Source organism: Heterodontus francisci, chromosome 34 (genome assembly GCF_036365525.1).
Source record: "Heterodontus francisci isolate sHetFra1 chromosome 34, sHetFra1.hap1, whole genome shotgun sequence".
Classification (NCBI taxonomy): domain Eukaryota; kingdom Metazoa; phylum Chordata; class Chondrichthyes; order Heterodontiformes; family Heterodontidae; genus Heterodontus; species Heterodontus francisci.
In genome coordinates, this window is record NC_090404.1 from 46,585,836 (window position 1) to 46,591,548 (window position 5,713).

At 46.9% G+C, this 5,713-nt stretch overlaps 2 non-coding genes across 2 annotated transcripts; both read left to right on the top strand.

Moving 5' to 3' along the window:
• Positions 1-720: 720 nt before the first annotated feature.
• Positions 721-792, top strand: trnad-guc (transfer RNA aspartic acid (anticodon GUC)). The gene has a single exon. It is a non-coding gene; the product is annotated as a tRNA-Asp (tRNA).
• A 1,594-nt stretch (positions 793-2,386) lies between these two features.
• On the top strand, positions 2,387-2,458 carry trnad-guc (transfer RNA aspartic acid (anticodon GUC)). The gene has a single exon. It is a non-coding gene; the product is annotated as a tRNA-Asp (tRNA).
• The last annotated feature ends 3,255 nt before the right edge of the window (positions 2,459-5,713 follow it).

The window sequence follows — 5,713 nt, forward strand, 5'->3', positions numbered from 1 at the left end:
GGTTAACCCTTCCCTCCTGCCACAAAAAAGCTTTCTCGCTCAAAACAGTCCTTGTTTGGAACACCAAGATCAAAACTTCCGTGAGCACGAGAGAACAACACCCACCTTGCACTTTTGCACACCGTGTACCTGAAGTCATCCACGGCGAGCCCATGGTGCCAATCCTTCTCGATACCCACACGAAGGATTTATTTCTAAAGTGTGGTGTCGGGAAAGGGGAAAAGCGTTGGCCAAAACATTGAACTCCAAGTATTTTGCATATCGTGCTTGCTTCTGTTGCAAAGCCAGGAAAAGAGAGAAAAACAAACAAGTAAAGAAAGAAAGAAAGAAACAAGCAAACAAGCAAAAAAAAAACCATATGCGTTTCCTGCTTGCCTGTAGTGGCCGATGATGTGCAATATCAAGCCCGCAAAAGTGCGAATCCGCCGTCCAGATCTCTGCAGCTGTCACAGGACTGAACTGGATGAAAGTGTTGAATGTATGCCATCACAGAGAGGAGGCAAATCACTGTGCGATGTAACATCAATGATGTGGGATGAGGGATAAAATTGAATTGATTGAGTCAAGAGCTTTAGCGGTGGTACTGCGTCGGCTGCCTGGCTCCAAAGTAGAAGCCTAAATGGTGATGGAAACGTGCCCCCTCCAAGCTGACACAACATCTCTGAAGCCCAAAGGTGGCTGGCAATCTCTGGCAAACTGTCGGAATCCTTTTTGTGTGCTTCCTCGTTAGTATAGTGGTGAGTATCCCCGCCTGTCACGCGGGAGACCGGGGTTCAATTCCCCGACGGGGAGGCGTGTGCGTTGCTGAGGCCACCCGAGAGCTGTTAGGGTAAACTTCTTGAATTCCAAATCGCTTTGCACTGCCGCATGTAGACTCTCATCCACAACACGTACGCGGCCCTCCACCTGTTTTATCAAAACGATCAACAGCAAACATGTTCCACACATCCGCCTATCACAATCACCGCACAACATCCGCTCTTTACTCATCAGACTGGCCACTTTCTCTTCTTTGCATTCTCAAAGCGGCTCATTCAAAATGCACTAAACACATTTTCCTTGGCACATTTCATTGCTTCATTAAACCGCGACGCTTTCTACAACCAACATGCTTTATAAGCCACGACGCAACACATTTCACTACATCTTTCACGCGGCAGCAACACCATTGCGTTCATAGTCTGACAGCAAAATGACCCTCTAGCCGCCACACACCACCACCTGTTCAAGGCAGATAGATAATCTGAGGAGGAAGGTCACACACCTTGTACGCCATCAAACTTCAGCAAGGGCCACCTGGACGGAAAGAAGTGAAAGGTGGCAAAGGTTAATAACCTCGAATGGCTCAGTAACAAGCGCAACGAGACAAGGTGCTCAGAGGCACTGAAGAAAGTGTTGGGAATGCTAAATGCCCAATACACATAGCCTGTGCGATCCCTTTGCAAGAGCTACTCAACGTATTCGAGTGATCAGCCTTCGGCCCTGATTTTTTTTTTAATTCCCTTGCAGCATCCTGCCATTCTCTCTTGAATGTTAACATTCAGTCTGAAAGCACACGACTTTCAGTCAGCTCACACAACAACATGCTGCCTAAACTAATCCTTCTTGCCTTGTACGTCTGCTTCGAATGCGAATCACCTTATCTTCTTGTCCTCTGGTTAACCCTTCCCTCCTGCCACAAAAAAGCTTTCTCGCTCAAAACAGTCCTTGTTTGGAACACCAAGATCAAACCTTCTGTGAGCACGATAGAACAACGCCCATCTTGCACTTTTGCACACCGTGTACCTGAAGACATCCACGGCGAGCCCATGGTGCCAATACTTCTCGATACCCACACGAAGGATTTCTTTCTAAAGTGTGGTGTCGGGAAAGGGGAAAAGAATAATGCAGCGTAGGCCAAAACATTGAATTCCAAGTATTTTGCATATCGTGCTTGCTTCTGTTGCAAAGCCAGGAAAAGAGAGAAAAACAAACAAGTAAAGAAAGAAAGAAACAAACAAACAAACAAGCAAAAAAAAAATCATATGCGTTTCCTGTTTGCCTGTAGTGGCCGATGATGTGCAATATCAAGCCCTCAAAAGTGCGAATCCGCCGTCCAGATCTCTGCAGCTGTCACAGGACTGAACTGGATGAAAGTGTTGAATGTATGCCATCACAGAGAGGAGGCAAATCACTGTGCGATGTAACATCAGTGATGTGGGATGAGGGATAAAATTGAATTGATTGAGTCAAGAGCTTTAGCGGAGATACTGCGTCGGCTGCCTGGCTCTAAAGTAGAAGCCGAAATGGTGATGGAAACGTGCCCCCTCCAAGCTGACACAACATCTCTGAAGCCCAAAGGTGGCTGGCAATCTCTGGCAAACTGTCGGAAACCATTTTGTGTGCTTCCTCGTTAGTATAGTGGTGAGTATCCCCGCCTGTCACGCGGGAGACCGGGGTTCAATTCCCCGACGGGGAGGCGTGAGCGTTGCTGAGGCCACCCGAGAGCTGTTATGGGAAACTTTCTGAATTCCAGATCGCTTTGCACTGCTGCATGGAGACTTTCACCAACAACACGAACGCGGCACGCCACCCGTTTTATCAAAACTATCAACAGCAAACATGTTCCACACATCCGCCTATCACAATCACCGCACAACATCCGCTCTTGCTCATCAGACTGGCCACTTTCTCTTCTTTGCATTCACAAAGCGGCTCATTCAAAATGCACTAAACACATTTTCCTTGGCACATTTCATTGCTTCATTAAACCGCGACGCTTTCTACAACCAACATGCTTTATAAGCCACGACGCAACACATTTCACTACATCTTTCACGCGGCAGCAACACCATTGCGTTCATAGTCTGACAGCAAAATAGCCCTCTAGCAGCCACAAACCACCACCTGTTCAAGGCAGATAGACAATCTGAGGAGGAAGGTCACACACCTTGTACGCCATCAAACTTCAGCAAGGGCCACCTGGACGGAAAGAAGTGAAAGGTGGCAAAGGTTAATAACCTCGAATGGCTCAGTAACAAGCGCAACGAGACAAGGTGCTCAGAGGCACTGAAGAAAGTGTTGGGAATGCTACATGCCCAATACACATAACCTGTGCGATCCCTTTGCAAGAGCTACTCAACGTATTCGAGTGATCAGCCCTCGGCCCTGATTTTTTTAAAATTCCCTTGCAGCATCCTGCCATTCTCTCTTGAATGTTAACATTCAATCTGAAAGCACACGACTTTCAGTCAGCTCACACAACAACATGCTGCCTAAACTAATCCTTCTTTCCTTGTACGTCTGCTTCGAATGCGAATCACCTTATCTTCTTGTCCTCTGGTTAACCCTTCCCTCCTGCCACAAAAAAGCTATCTAGCTCAAAACAGTCCTTGTTTGGAACACCAAGATCAAAACTTCTGTGAGCACGAGAGAACAACGCCCATCTTGCACTTCTGCACACCGTGTACCTGAGTCATCCACGGCGAGCCCATGGTGCCAATCCTTCTCGATACCCACACGAAGGATTTCTTTCTAAAGTGTGGTGTCGGGAAAGGGGAAAAGAATAATGCAGCGTGGGCCAAAACATTGAACTCCAAGTATTTTGCATATCGTGCTTGCTTCTGTTGCAAAGCCAGGAAAAGAGAGAAAAACAAACAAGTAAAGAAAGAAAGAAAGAAACAAGCAAACAAGCAAAAAAATAACCATATGCGTTTCCTGCTTGCCTGTAGTGGCCGATGATGTGCAATATCAAGCCCGCAAAAGTGCGAATCCGCCGTCCAGATCTCTGCAGCTGTCACAGGACTGAACTGGATGAAAGTGTTGAATGTATGCCATCACAGAGAGGAGGCAAATCACTGTGCGATGTAACATCAATGATGTGGGATGAGGGATAAAATTGAATTGATTGAGTCAAGAGCTTTAGCGGTGGTAATGCGTCGGTTGCCTGGCTCCAAAGTAGAAGCCTAAATGGTGATGGAAACGTGCCCCCTCCAAGCTGACACAACATCTCTGAAGCCCAAAGGTGGCTGGCAATCTCTGGCAAACTGTAGGAAGATTTTTTGTGTGCTTTCTTGTTAGTATAGAGGTGAGTGTCCCCGCCTGTCATTCGAGAGAGCGGGGTTCAATTCACCGACGGGGAGGCGTGAGCCTTGCTGAGGTCAACCGAGAGCTGTTAGGGGAATCTTTTTGAATTCCAAATCGCTTTGCACTGCCGCATGGAGACTCTCATCCACAACACGAACGCGGCCCGCCACCCGTTTTATCAAAACTATCAACAGCAAACATGTTCCACACATCCGCCTATCACAATCACCGCACAACATCCGCTCTTTACTCATCAGACTGACCACTTTCTCTTCTTTGCATTCTCAAAGCGGCTCATTCAAAATGCACTAAACACATTTTCCTTGGCACATTTCATTGCTTCATTAAACCGCGACGCTTTCTACAACCAACATGCTTTATAAGCCACGATGCAACACATTTCACTACATCTTTCACGCGGCAGCAACACCATCGTGTTCATAGTCTGACAGCAAAATGACCCTCTAGCAGCCACAGACCACCACCTGTTCAAGGCAGATAGACAATCTGAGGAGGAAGGTCACATACCTTGTACGCCATCAAACTTCAGTAAGGGCCACCTGGACGGAAAGAAGTGAAAGGTGGCAAAGGTTAATAACCTCGAATGGCTCAGTAACAAGCGCAACGAGACAAGGTGCTCAGAGGCACTGAAGAAAGTGTTGGGAATGCTACATGCCCAATACACATAGCCTGTGCGATCCCTTTGCAAGAGCTACTCAACGTATTCGAGTGATCAGCCCTCGGCCCTGATTTTTCTTTAATTCCCTTGTAGCATCCTGCCATTCTCTCTTGAATGTTAACATTCAATCTGAAAGCACACGACTTTCAGTCAGCTCACACAACACCATGCTGCCTAAACTAATCCTTCTTTCCTTGTACGTCTGCTTCGAATGCGAATCACCTTATCTTCTTGTCCTCTGGTTAACCCTTCCCTCCTGCCACAAAAAAGCTTTCTCGCTCAAAACAGTCCTTGTTTGGAACACCAAGATCAAAACTTCTGTGAGCACGAGAGAACAACGCCCATCTTGCACTTTTGCACACCGTGTACCTGAAGTCATCCTCGGCGAGCCCATGGTGCCAATCCTTCTCGATACACACACGAAGGATTTCTTTCTAAAGTGTGGTGTCGGGAAAGGGGAAAAGAATAATGCAGCGTGGGCCAAAACATTGAACTCCAAGTATTTTGCATACCGTGCTTGCTTCTGTTGCAAAGCCAGGAAAAGAGAGAAAAACAAACAAGTAAAGAAAGAAAGAAACAAACAAGCAAACAAGCAAAAAAAAACCATATGCGTTTCCTGCTTGCCTGTAGTGGCCGATGATGTGCAATATCAAGCCCGCAAAAGTGCGAATCCGCCGTCCAGATCTCTGCAGCTGTCACAGGACTGAACTGGATGAAAGTGTTGAATGTATGCCATCACAGAGAGGAGGCAAATCACTGTGCGATGTAACATCAATGATCTGGGATGAGGGATAAAATTGAATTGATTGAGTCAAGAGCTTTAGCGGTGGTACTGCGTCGGCTGCCTGGCTCCAAAGTAGAAGCCTAAATGGTGATGGAAACGTGCCGCTTCCAAGCTGTCACAACATCTCTGAAGCCCAAAGGTGGCTGGCAATCTCTGGCAAACTGTCGGAAACATTTTTGTGTGCT